Here is a 13,130-nt window from a genome sequence, read left to right as displayed (position 1 = left end):
TCCTGATTCCCTGGCCTGTGGGAAGTCCAAGGTCCTCCCCCTCCATCCAGGTCCAGGAAGGTGAGCATCCAAACAGGCTAGGCTCCCACAAAGCCAGCACATTAGGTAGGATCAAAACCCCGTGCCATTTTCCTTGGCTTCTCATCAGGCCTCATTGTCCACCATGTTCAGAGAGTCCGGTTTTATCCCATGCTTATTCAGTCCCAGTCCAGCTGGCCTTGGTGAGCTCCCAATAGATCAGCCCCACTGTCACAGTGGGTGGGTGCACGCCTCAAGGTCCTGACTTTCTTGCTCATGGTCTCCCTCCTTCTGCTCCTCTTTGGGACCTCAGTCCGGTGCTCCAATGTGAGTCTCTGTCTCTATCTCCATCCATCGCCAGATGAAGGTTCTAAGGTGATATGAAAGATATTCATCATTATGGTTATAGGATAGGGTCATTTCAGGTTCCCTCTCCTCAGTTGCCCAAGGTACTATCTGGGGACATCTCCCTGGACACCTGCGAGCCCCTCTAGAGTCAAGTCTCTTGCCAACCCTATAATGGCTCCCTTAATTAGGATATATACTTCCCTGCTTCCATATCCAACCTTCCTTTATCCCAACTATCCCATTCCCCCAAGATCCCCCATCTCCCCTTCTCACTTTTCTCACCCCATTTCCTCTTACCCCCATCCCACCTCATCCCCAAGTTCCCAGTTTTTGCCCTGCAATCTTGTCTACTTCCCATATCCAGGTGGATGACTATATGTTTTTCATTGGGCTTATCTTCTTATTTAGCTTCTCTAGGATCACAAATTATAGGCTCAATGTCCTTTATTTATGGCTAGAAACCAATTATGAGTGAGTAGAACCCATGTTCATCTTTTTTGGTCTAGCTTACCTCACTCACAGTAGTGTTTTCTATTTCCATCCATTTGCATGCAAAATTTGAGAAGTCATTTTTTTTTTTTTTTTTACCGCAGCTTAGTACTCTAATGTGTATATATTCCACACTTTCTTTATCCATTCTTCCATTTAAGGGCATCTAGGTTGTTTCCAGGTTCTGGCTATTACAAATAATACTGGTATGAACATAGTTGAACAAATGCTTTTGTCAAATGATAGGGCATCTCTTGGGTATATTCCCAAGAGTGGGATTACTGGGTCTGGGGTAGATTGATTCCGAATTGCCTGAAAAACCACCACACTGATTTCCAAAGTGGTTGCACAAGTTTGCATTCCCACCAGCAATGGATGAGGGTACCCCTTACTCCACAACCTCTCCAGCAAAGGCTATCATTGGTGTTTTTGATTTTAGCCATTCTGACAGGTGTAAAATGGTATCTCAAAGTTGTCTGAATTTACATTTCCCTGATTGCTAAGGAGGTTGAGCATGACCTTAAGTGTTTTTTGGCCATTTGAATTTCTTCTGTTGAGAATTCTCTGTTCAGTTCAGTGCCCCATTTTTTAATTGGGTTAATTAGCATTTTAAAGTCTAGTTTCTTGAGTTCTTTATATATTTTGGAGATCAGACCTTTGTCTGTTACAGGATTGGTGACGATCTTCTCCCAGTCAGTAGGTTGCCTTTTTGTCTTAGTGACAGTGTCATTTGCTTTGCAGAAGCTTCTCATTTTCAGGAGGTCCCTTTTATTCAATGTTGTCCTTAATGTCTGTGCTGCTGGGGATATACATAGGAAGTTATTTCCTGTGCCCATATGTTGTAGGGTACTTCCCACTTTCTCTTCTATCAGGTTGAGTATGTTCAGGCTAATATTGAGGTCTTTAATCCATTTGGAATTGAGTTTTGTGCATGGTGATAGATATGGGTCTATTTTCATTCTTCTACAGGTTGTCAACCAGTTCTGCCAGCACCATTTGTTGAAGATGTTCTCTGTTTTCCATTGTATACTTTTAGCTCCTTTATCAAAAATCAGGTGTTCATAGGTTTGTGGGTTAAAATCCGGGTCTTCTACTCGATTCCATTGATCGACTTCTCTGTTTTTCATGCCAATACCAAGCTGTTTTCAATACTGAAGCTCTGTAATAGAGTTTGAAGTCAGGGATGGTAATGCCTCCAGAAGTTCCTTTATTGTATAAGATTTTTTTGGCTATCGTGGGTTTTCTGTTTTTCCATATAAAGTTGATTATTGTCCTCTCAAGATCTGTGAATAATTTTGATGGGATTTTAATGGGGATTGCATTGAATCTATCAATTGCCCTTGGTAGAATTTCCATTTTTACTATGTTGATCTTCCCAATCCAAGAGCAAGGGAGATCCTTCCATTTTCTGTTATCCTCTTCAATTTCTTTCTCCAAAGACTTAAAGTTCTTGTCAAATAGATCCTCCATTTCTTTGGTTAGAGTTACCCCAAGATATTTTATGCTATTTGTGGCTATCGTAATAGGTGATGATTCTCTGATTTCTCTCTCTGCTTCCTTATTCTTTGTGTATAGGAGGGCAACTGATTTTTTGGAATTGATCTTGTATCCTGCCACGCTACTAAAGGTGTTTATCAGCTATAGGAGTTCTTTGGTGGAGTTTTTGGGGTCGCTTATATACACTATCATATCATCTGCAAATAATGAAAGTTTAACTTCTTCCTTTCAATTTGAATCCCTTTGTTCCCCTTATGTTGTCTTATTGCTATTGCTAGAACTTCATGCACTATATTGAACAATTAATGAGAGAGCTGACAAACTTGTCATGTTCCTGATTTTAGTAGGATGGCTTTGAGTTTCTTTCGATTTAATTTGATGTTAGCTGTTGGCTTGCTGTAAATAGCTTTTAGCTATTACCCTTGTATCCCTAATCTCTCCAAGACCTTTATCATAAAGGGATGTTGAATTTTGTCAAATGCTTTTTTTGCGTCTATTGAAATGATCATATGTTTTTTTTTTCTTTCAGGTTATGTATATGATGGATTACATTGATAAATTTTCTTATGTTGAGCCAGCCCTGCATCCCTGGGATGAAGCCTACTTGATCATAATGGATAATTTTTCTAATATGTTCTTGGATTCGGTTTGCCAGTATTTTATTGACGATTTTTGCATCCATGTTCATGATAGTGTGCCTGCCCAAATGACACATTAGTGTATAGGTATTCATCCAAGTGATTTAAATTAATAGCTGATTACTGCATGACCTAACCTAAATCATGGAAAAATGAAAAGCACACACTTGTCCACAGTCATTTTTACTGATCACTCTCTTTTCTGTGCCCTCCTTGAATTTTTAATTTACTTATATGGAAAAATCTACAATTTTCAGCTTCTTTGCAACAATTGACAACCTCCTCCTTCACTGGAGTGTATACTCCATGTGAAAAAAATTCTCTTACAGTAACTAGCTTTGTTTTAATTTACATAAAGTCATTGCCCATTAAAGATTAATTCAATTTAATTAATGCTGGGTTTTACTGAAATCAAGCTTGGTTAACCAAAAAAAATCAGATAATGCAAATTGAATATTGCAGATCTACTTATTCTGCATCTATGCCTTCAAACCGAAGCAGGCAAAATATTTTTGATACATTATTATTATTATTATTATTATTATTATTATTATTTCATTTTATCACTTTAAAAAATACCAATCCAAATTCCCACTTCCTCCCTTCCTTCCACTTCCCTCTGATACACCTTTCCTCCCACCCCCTCCAATCTTGAGGGAGGGCAAGGCACCCTTCCCTGTGGAAAATCCATGTCCCTCCCCACTACATGATGATTAAACAAGGTATACATCAAAAGAAAACAGGAACCCACAAAGCCAGTACAAGCAGTAGAGATAAATCCCAGTGCCACTGTCATTGGCCCCTCAGTCTGCCCCAATTGTCAACCACATTCAGAGAGACTGGTTTGAACCCATGCTCTTTCATTCCCGGTCCTCTTGAAGTTGGTGAGTTCCCATTAGCTCAGGCACATTGTCTCAGTGGGTAAGCCCCTCATGGTATTAACTTCCTTGTTCATACTCTCCCTTCTTCTGCTCTTTAACTGGACCTTGTGAGCTCAGTCCAGTGCTCCAATGTGGGTCTCTTCCTCTGTTGCTATCTGTTGTTGGACAAAGGTTCTATGGTGATATTTAAGATAATCATCAGTCTGACTACAGGGCAAGGCCAGTTCAGGTCCCCTCTCCTCTGTTGCATAGGGTCTTAACTGGGGTCATCCTTGTGAGTTCCTGGAAATTTTTCTAGAGCCAGGTTTCTTACTAACCCCCATATGGCTCCCTCAATCAAGATATGTCTTTCCTCGCTCTTATATCTATCCTTCCTCCTTCTCAACTATTCCAGTCCTTCAAGCTCTCCCCAATCCACCCTCCTCTTCTCCCCTCCTCTTCACTTTTTCCTCTTTCCCGTCCTTCTACCCCTCATTTTTATGCCCCCAAATTTTGTCAGGCAATATTGTCTATTTCCTATTTCCAGGTAGATTTATATGTTTTCCTTTGGGTTCCCCTTATAACTCAGCTTCTCCAGGATCATGAACAATAGGCTCAATGTCCTTTATGTATGGCTAGTATCCACTGATGAGTGAGTAAATACCATATTCATATTTTTGGGACTGGGTTATCTCACTCAGGACAGTGTTTTTTAATACCATTCATTTGCACACAAAATTCAAGATGTCATTGTTTTTTTTACCACTGAGTTGTACTCTAATGTGTAGATGTGCCATACTTTCTTTATCCATTCTTTGGTTAATGGGCATCTAGGTTATTTCCAGGTTCTGGCCATTACAAATAATGATGCTATCAACATAGTTGAACAAATGCTTTTGTAGTAAGATTGAGCAACTTTTGGGTATATTCCCAAGAGGGGTATTGCTGGATCCTGAGGTAGGTTGACTCCCAATTATCTGAGAAACTGCCACACTGATTTCCAAAGTGGTTGCACAAGTTTGCATTCCCACCAGCAATGGATGAGTGTTCTTCTCACTCTACATCCTCTCCAGCATAAGTTATCACTAGTGTTTCTGATTTTAGCTATTCTGACAGGTGTATGGTGGTATCTCAAATTTGTTTTTATTTGCTAAGGAAGTTTAACATGTCCTTAAGTATCTTTTGACCATTTCAAATTCTTCTTTTGAGAAATCCCTGTTTAGTTCAGTATACCATTTTTAATTGGATTATTTATATTTTTAAGGTCTAATTTCTTTAGTTTTTTATATATTTGGGGATCAGATTTTTTTGTCTGATGTGTGGTTGCTGAAGGTCTTCTCCAATTCGGTAGGCTGCATTTTTGTCTTACTGACTGTGTCCTTTGCCTTACAGAAGCTTCTCAGTTTCAGGAAGTCCCATTTATTCATTGTTGCTCTTATTGTCTATGCTACTGGTGTTATACTTAGGAAGTTGTCTCTTTTCCAATGCGTTGAAGGCTACTTCCCACTTTCTGCTCTATCAGGTTCAGGGTGGTCAGATTTATATTGAGGTCTTAAATCCATTTTGGACTTGAGTTTTGTGCATGGTGATAGATATGAATCTATTTTCATTTTTCTACATGTTGCCAGCACTATTTGTTGAAGATGTTTTCTTTTTTCCATTTTATAATTTTTGCATCTTTGTCAAAATCAGGTTTCATAGGTGTGTGGATTAAAATCTGGGTCTTCAGTCATCCTGCAGGGGCTATACTGCCCGATACCTCCTCTCTCTTCCTATCCCACCCAGCTTACATACAGAACTCCCTACCCCCTGTCTCCCTCCCTCCCTCCCCTCTTTGGCAGCATAGCACCTCCCAGCTCAGCCTGCTCGGGCGCTGGGACCAAACCGAATCGGGAGGGCAAAAGGGAGGGCGGTAGTTCCTTTGTCTCCATAGCCTGCCTGCAGCAAGCAGGGTGCACCCTTTGCTTGGGAGCTACCCAGGCAGCACGGAGATCCAATCTGGACACCAGCAGAACCATCACTAGGGAAGTGACATCACTGGGAAAGTACATCAGTGGGCAAGAAGACCTGATCCTGTAAAAGAAGATCCATACGGGAGTATTCAGAGGAAGAGATGGGCAGGCGCCAATGCAAGAATTCACCCAACAATCTGAAAAACAACATGAAACCACCAGAACCCAGCGACCTCACAACAGGAGGACAAGAACAGATTAATCAAGAAGAAGTAGAAAAAACTGACTTTATGAAAGTGATAGAGGCCCTTAAACAGCATATAAAAAACGCCCTTATAGAAATGGATGAGAAGTATAACAGAAAGTTTGAGGAATTGAGTAAATCAGTGAATGATACCCTAGGAAACCAAGGAAAAACATTCAAGCAGATAATGGAAACAGTTCAAGACTTGAAAACTGAGATGGAGGCAAAGAAGAAAGCACAAACAGAGGGCTGGCAGGACATGGAAAATCTAGGTAAATGAATAGAGACTACAGAAACAAGCATAACCAGCAGAATACAAGAGATAGAAGAAGGAATCTCAGATTCTGAAGATAACAGAGAAAATAAATGCACTGATCAAAGAAAACAGCAAGTCCAACAAACTCTCATAACAAATCATTCAGGAAATATGGGACACAATAAAAAGACCAAACCAAAGAATAGTTGGAGTAGAAGAAGAAGAAAGTGCAGCTCAACGGTCCAGAAAATATACTTAATAAAATTATAGAAGAAAACTTTCCCAACCTGAAGAAAGATGTACCTATGAAAGTTCAAGAAGCATGCAAAATACTGAATAGGCTGGATCAAAAAAAAAAAAAACCCCTTGCCATATAATAATCAAAACACAAAGCATACAGAATAAAGAAAGAATATTAAGAGCTGCAAAGGAAAAGGGCCAAGTTACTTATAAAGGTAAACCTATCAGACTTACACCTGAATTCTCTATGGAAACCATGAAAGCCAGAAGGTCCTGGATAGACGTACTGCAAAAACTAAGAGACCATGGATGCAAGCCCAGACTACTATACCCAGCCAAGCTTTCGTTCACTATAAATGGAGAAAACAAAATTTTCCAGGATAAAAACAAATTTAAACAATACATAGCCACAAATACAGCCTTACAGAAAATAATAGAAGGAAAATCATTAACCAAGGAGTCCAACAATGACCACAAAAACTCAGACATCTAGAGACCCTTCTCCAGTGCAACTCAAAGAAGGGAAACACCCAAACCCTACGACTAAAAAAGTGACTGGAGTTAGCAACCACTGGTCATTAATATCACCTAATGTCAATGGGCTCAATTTACCTATAAAAAGGCACAGGCTAAGTGATTGGATACGAAAACAGGATCCAGCATTCTACTGTGTACAAGAAACACACCTCAACCACAAAGACATGCACCTCCTCAGAGTAAAGGGCTAGAAAAAGGCTTATCAAGCAAATGGACCTAAGAAACAAGCAGATGTGGCCATAGTAACTTCTAACAAACTGGACTTCAAACTTAAATCAATCAGAAGTGATGGAGAGTGACATTTTATACTCATAACAGGAACAGTTCATCAGGATGAAGTCTCAATCCTGAACATCTATGCCCCTAATATAAAAGCACCCACGTACGTAAAAGAAACATTACTAAACTCAAGGCAGCCATCAAACCGCACACACTAATAGTAGGAGACTTCAACACTTCTCTCTCACCAATGGACAGGCCAATCAGACAGAAAACTAACAGAGAAATTAGAGAATTAATGGAGGTAATGAATCAAATGGACTTAACAGACATCTATAGAACATTATACCCAAAGAGGATAGAATATACCTTCTTCTCTGCAGCTCATGGAACCTTCTCAAAATTGACCTCATACTCGGTAACAAAGTTAACTTACACAGTTACAAAAAAAATATTAGTTACCCCTATGTCATATCAGATCACCATGGATTAAAGTTAGAATTCAACAACAATGCTACCCCCAGAAAGCCTACAAACTCATGGAAACTGAACAGTCAACTACTGAACCATACCTGGATTAAAGGAGAAATAAAGAAAGAAATTCAAGTCTTCCTGGAATTCAATGAAAATAAAGAAACAACATACTCAAACTTATGAGACACTATGAAAGCACTCCAAAGAGGAAAGTTTGTAGCACTAAGTGCCCACTTAAAGAAAACAGAGAAAGCTCACATTGGAGTCTTAACAGCCTACCTGAAAGCTCTTGAAAAAAAAAAAAAAGAAGCAGACTCACCTAGGAGGAGTAGGAGACTGGATATAATCAAACTGAGGGCTGAAATCAACAAAATAGAAACACAGAAAACAATCCAAAGAATCAATGAAACAAAAAGCTGGTTCCTGGAGAAAATCAACAAGATTGATAAACCCCTATCCAAACTAATCAAACGGCAGAGAGAGAATACGCAAATTAATAAGATCAGAAATGAAAAGGGGGACATAACCACAGACACAGAGGTAATTCGGTGAATCATTAGATCTTACTACAAAAGCCTGTATACCACAAAACTGGAAAATGTTAAAGAAATGGACACTTTTTTAGATAAATACCATATACAAAAGTTAAACCAGGACCAGGTGAACAATCTAAATAGACCTGTTAGTCGTGAAGAATTAGAAGCTGTTATCAAAAACGACCTCCCTACCAAAAAAAGCCCAGGACCAGATGGTTTCAATGCAGAATTCTACCAGAAACGCCAAGAAGACCTAATACCTATACTCCTTAATGTATACCACAATATAGAAACAGAAGGGTCATTACCAAATTCCTTTTATGTAGCTACAGTCACTCTGATACCAAAACCACACAAAGACTCAACCAGGAAAGAGAACTACAGGCCAAACTCACTCATCAACATCGACGCAAAAATCCTCAACAAAATACGGGCAAACCAAATCCAAGAACATATCCGAAAAATTATCCATTATGATCAAGTAGGCTTCATTCGAGAGATGCAGAGCTGGTTCAACATATGAAAATCTATCAATGTGATCCAGCATATAAACAAACTGAAAGAAAAAAACCATATGATCATTTCATTAGATGCTGAAATAGCATTTGACAAAATTCAACATCCATTTATGATAAAAGTATTAGAGAGATTAGGGATATAAGGGTCATATCTAAATATAATAAAAGCTATATACAGCAAACAGACAGCTAACATCAAATTAAACGGAGAGAAACTCAAAGCCATCCCACTAAACTCAGGAACACGACAAGGCTGTCCACTCTCACCATACCTCTTCAGTATAGTGCTTGAAGTTCTAGCAATAGCAATAAGACAATATAATGGGATCAAGGAGATTCGAATTGGAAAGGAAGAAGTGAAACTTTCGTTATTTGCAGATGATATGATAGTGTACATAAGCGACCCCAAAACTCCACCAAAGAACTTTCACAGCTGATAAACACCTTTAGTAATATGGCAGGATACAAGATCAATTCCAAAAAATCAGTGGCCCTCTTATACACAAAGTATATGGAAACAGAGAGGGAAATCAGAGAAGCTTCACCATTCATGATAGCCACAAACAGCATAAAATATCTTGGGGTAAATCTAACCAAGGAAGGGAAAGATCTATTTGACAAGAACTTTAAGGCATTGAAGAAAGAAATTGAAGAGGATACCAGAAAATGGAAGGATCTCCCTTGCTCTTGGATTGGGAGGATCAATATGGTAAAAATGGCAATTCTACCAAAGGCAATTTATAGATTCAATGCAATCCCCATCAAGGTCCAATCAAAATTCTTCACAGATCTTGAGAGGACAATAATCAACTTTATATGGAAAAACAAAAAACCCAGGATAGCCAAAACAATCCTATACAATAAAGGATCTTCTGGAGGCATTACCATCCCTGACTTCAAACTCTATTACAGAGCTACAGTGATGAAAACAGTGTGGTACTGGCATAAAAACAGCAAAGTTGCCCAATGGAATCGAATAGAAGACCCTGACTTTAACTCACAAACCTATGAACACCTCATTTTCGATAAAGGAGCTAAAAGTATACAATGGAAGAAAGAAAGCATCTTCAACAAATGGTTCTGGCACAACTGGATGTCAACCTGTAGAAGAATGAAAATAGAACCATATCTATCACCATGCACAAAACTCAAGTCCAAATGGATTAAAGACCTCAATATCAGCTGAACACACTGAACCTGATAGAAGAGAAAGTGGGAAGTACCCTACAACAGATGGGCACAGGAGATCGCTTCCTATGTATAACCCCAGCAGCACAGACATTAAGGTCAACATTGAAAAATGGGACCTACAAAAACTGAGAAGCAAAGGACACTGTCACTAAGACAAAAAGGCAACCTACTGACTGGGAGAAGATCTTCACCAAGCCCGCAAGAGGCAAAGGTCTGATCTCCAAAATGTATAGAGAACTCAAGAAACTAGACGTTAAAATGCTAATTAACCCAATTAAAAAATGGGGCACTGAACTGAACAAAGAATTCTCAACAGAAGAAGTTCAAATGGCCAAAAAACACTTAAGGTCATGCTCAACCTCCTTAGCAATCAGGAAAATGAAAATCAAAACAACTCTGAGATATCATCTTATTCCTGTCAGATTGGCTAAAGTCAAAAACACCAATGATAGCCTTTGCTGGAGAGGCTGTGGAGGAAGGGGTACCCTCATCCATTGCTGGTGAGAATGCAATCTTGTGCAACCACTGTGGAAATCAGTGTTTCGGTTTCTCAGGAAATTCGGGATCAACCTACACCTGGACCCAGTAATCCCACTCTTGGGAATATACCCAAGAGATGTCCTATCATATGACAAAAGCATTTGTTCAACTATGTTCATTGCAGTATCATTTGTAATAGCCAGAACCTGGAAACAACCTGGATGCCCTTCAATGGAAGAATGGATGAAGAAAGTGTAGAATATATACACATTAGAGTACTTCGCTGCGGTAAAAAACAATGACTTCTTGAATTTTGCATGCAATTTGATGGAAATAGAAAACACTATCCTGAGTGAGGTAACCCAGACCAAAAAAGATGAAAATGGGATGTACTCACTCATAATTGGTTTCTAGCCATAAATAAGTGTCACGGAGACTACAATTGGTGAACCTAAAGAAGCTAGATAGGAAGGTGAACCCAAGGGAAAACATATAGTTATTCTCTTGGCTATGGGAAATAGACAAAATTGCCGAGGAGAAAATTGGGATCTTGAGGGTGGGGTGAGATGGGGGAAAGGGGAGATAGGGAGAGAAAAGTGAGAAGGGAAGGCGGGGGGGAAATTGGGGAAACGGGAAGATTGGGATAAAGGAAGGTTGGACAGTGGAGCACGGAAGCACAATTCTTAGTTAAGGGATCCACCTTAGGGTTGGCAAGAGACTTGACCCTAGAGTGGCTCCCAGGATTCCATGGTGATGTCTCCAGTTAGTCTCTTGGGCAGCTGAGGATAGGGAACCTGAAATGACCCTATCCTATAGCAATACTGATGAATATCTTGCATATCACCATAGAACCTTCATCTGGTGATGGATGGAGATAGAGACAGAGACCCACACTGGAGCATTGGACTGAGCTCCCAAGGTCCCAATGAGGAGCAGAAGGAGGGAGAACATGAGCAAGGAAGTCGGGACCACGAGGGGCGCTCCCACCCACTGAGACAAGGGGGCTGATCTAGTGGGAGCTCACCAAGGCCAGCTGGACTGTGACTGAAAAAGCATGGGATAAAACCGGACTCTCTGAAGATGGCAAACAATAAGGACTGATGAGAAACCAAGGACAATGGCACAGGGTTTTGACCCTACTTCATTATCTGGCTTTGTGGTAGCCTAGTCAGTTTGGATGTTCACCTTCCTGGACATGGACGGAGCAGGGCGGATCTTGGACTTTCCACAGGGCAGGGAACCCTGACTTCTCTTTGGACTGGAGAGGGAGGGGGAGAGGAGTTTGGGGGAGGGGAAGAAGGGTGAAAGGAGCGGGAGGGAAATGGGAGTCTGGGAGGAGGCGGATACTTTTTTTTTTCTTTTCTCAATAAAAAAAAATTAAAAAAAAATCTGGGTCTTCAATTAGATTCCATTCATCAATGTCTCTGGTTTTATGCCAATGCCATGATGATTTCATTAACTGTAGCTCTATAATAGAGTTTGATGTCAGGGATGTTAATGCCTCCGGAAGTTTCTTTATTGTACAGGATTGTTTTGCCTTTCTGGGATTTTCATTTTTCCATATTAAGTAGATTATTGTTCTCTCAAGGTCTGTGAAGAATTGTGTCGGGATTTTGATGGGGATTGCATTGATTCTAAAGATTGCTTTTGGAAGGATTGCCATTTTTACTATGTTGATTCTTTCTATTTAAGAGCATGGGAGATCTTTCCATTTTCTAGTATCTTCTTTAATTTCTTTCTTCAAAGACTTAAAGATCTTGTCAATAGGTCTTTCACTTCATTGGTTAGTATTACCATATTTTATGTTATCTATGGCTATTGTGAAAGGTGATGTTTCTGTGATTTCCCTCTCAGCTTCTTTATCCTTTGTGTATAGGATGGCTACTTATTTTTATGGAGTTAATCTTGTATCCTGCCACATCATTAAAGGTATTTCTCAGCTTTAGGTGTTCTCTGGTACATTTTTGGGGGTCACTTATGTACATTATCATTATCATCTGTGAATAACAGAAGTTTGACTTCTTCCTTTCTTATTTGAATCCCCTTGATCTTCTTACATTGCTATTGCTATAACTTCAAGCACTATGATGAAGAGATATGGACAGAGTGGACAGCCTTGTCTTGTTCCTGGTTTTAATAGAATTGCTTTGAGTTTCTCTCCATTTATTTTGATGTTAGATGTCGGCTTGATTTTTTTTTTTGCTTTTATTATATTTAGATATGATCCTTGTATCCCTAATATCTCTAATACCTTTATCATGAAGGGGTGTTCACTTTTGTTGAATGTTTTTTTTTTTGGCATCTAATGAAATGATGGATTACATCGATATATTTTTGTATGCTGAACCTGCCCTGCATCTCTGGGATGAAACCTACTTGATTATTATGTATGATTTTTGTTGAAGTGTTCTTGGATTCATTGCCAGTATTTTATTGAGAACTTTTGCATCAATGTTCATGAGTGATTTTGGTCTGTAATTCTCTTTCTTTATTGTGTCTTTGTGTAGTTTTGGTATCAGCTTAACTGTAGCCTCACAAAAAGAGTTTGGCAGTGACCTTTCTGTTTCTATAATGTGGAACACATTATATAGGTATTATAGTATATAGGTATTAGCTCTTCTTGAAATTCTAGT

The sequence above is a fragment of the Microtus oregoni genome, unplaced genomic scaffold (genome assembly GCF_018167655.1).
Source record: "Microtus oregoni isolate MIOR12 unplaced genomic scaffold, Mior012 000068F_ref0000429, whole genome shotgun sequence".
NCBI classification, from domain to species: Eukaryota; Metazoa; Chordata; class Mammalia; order Rodentia; family Cricetidae; genus Microtus; species Microtus oregoni.
This window is presented reverse-complemented; position numbering follows the sequence as displayed.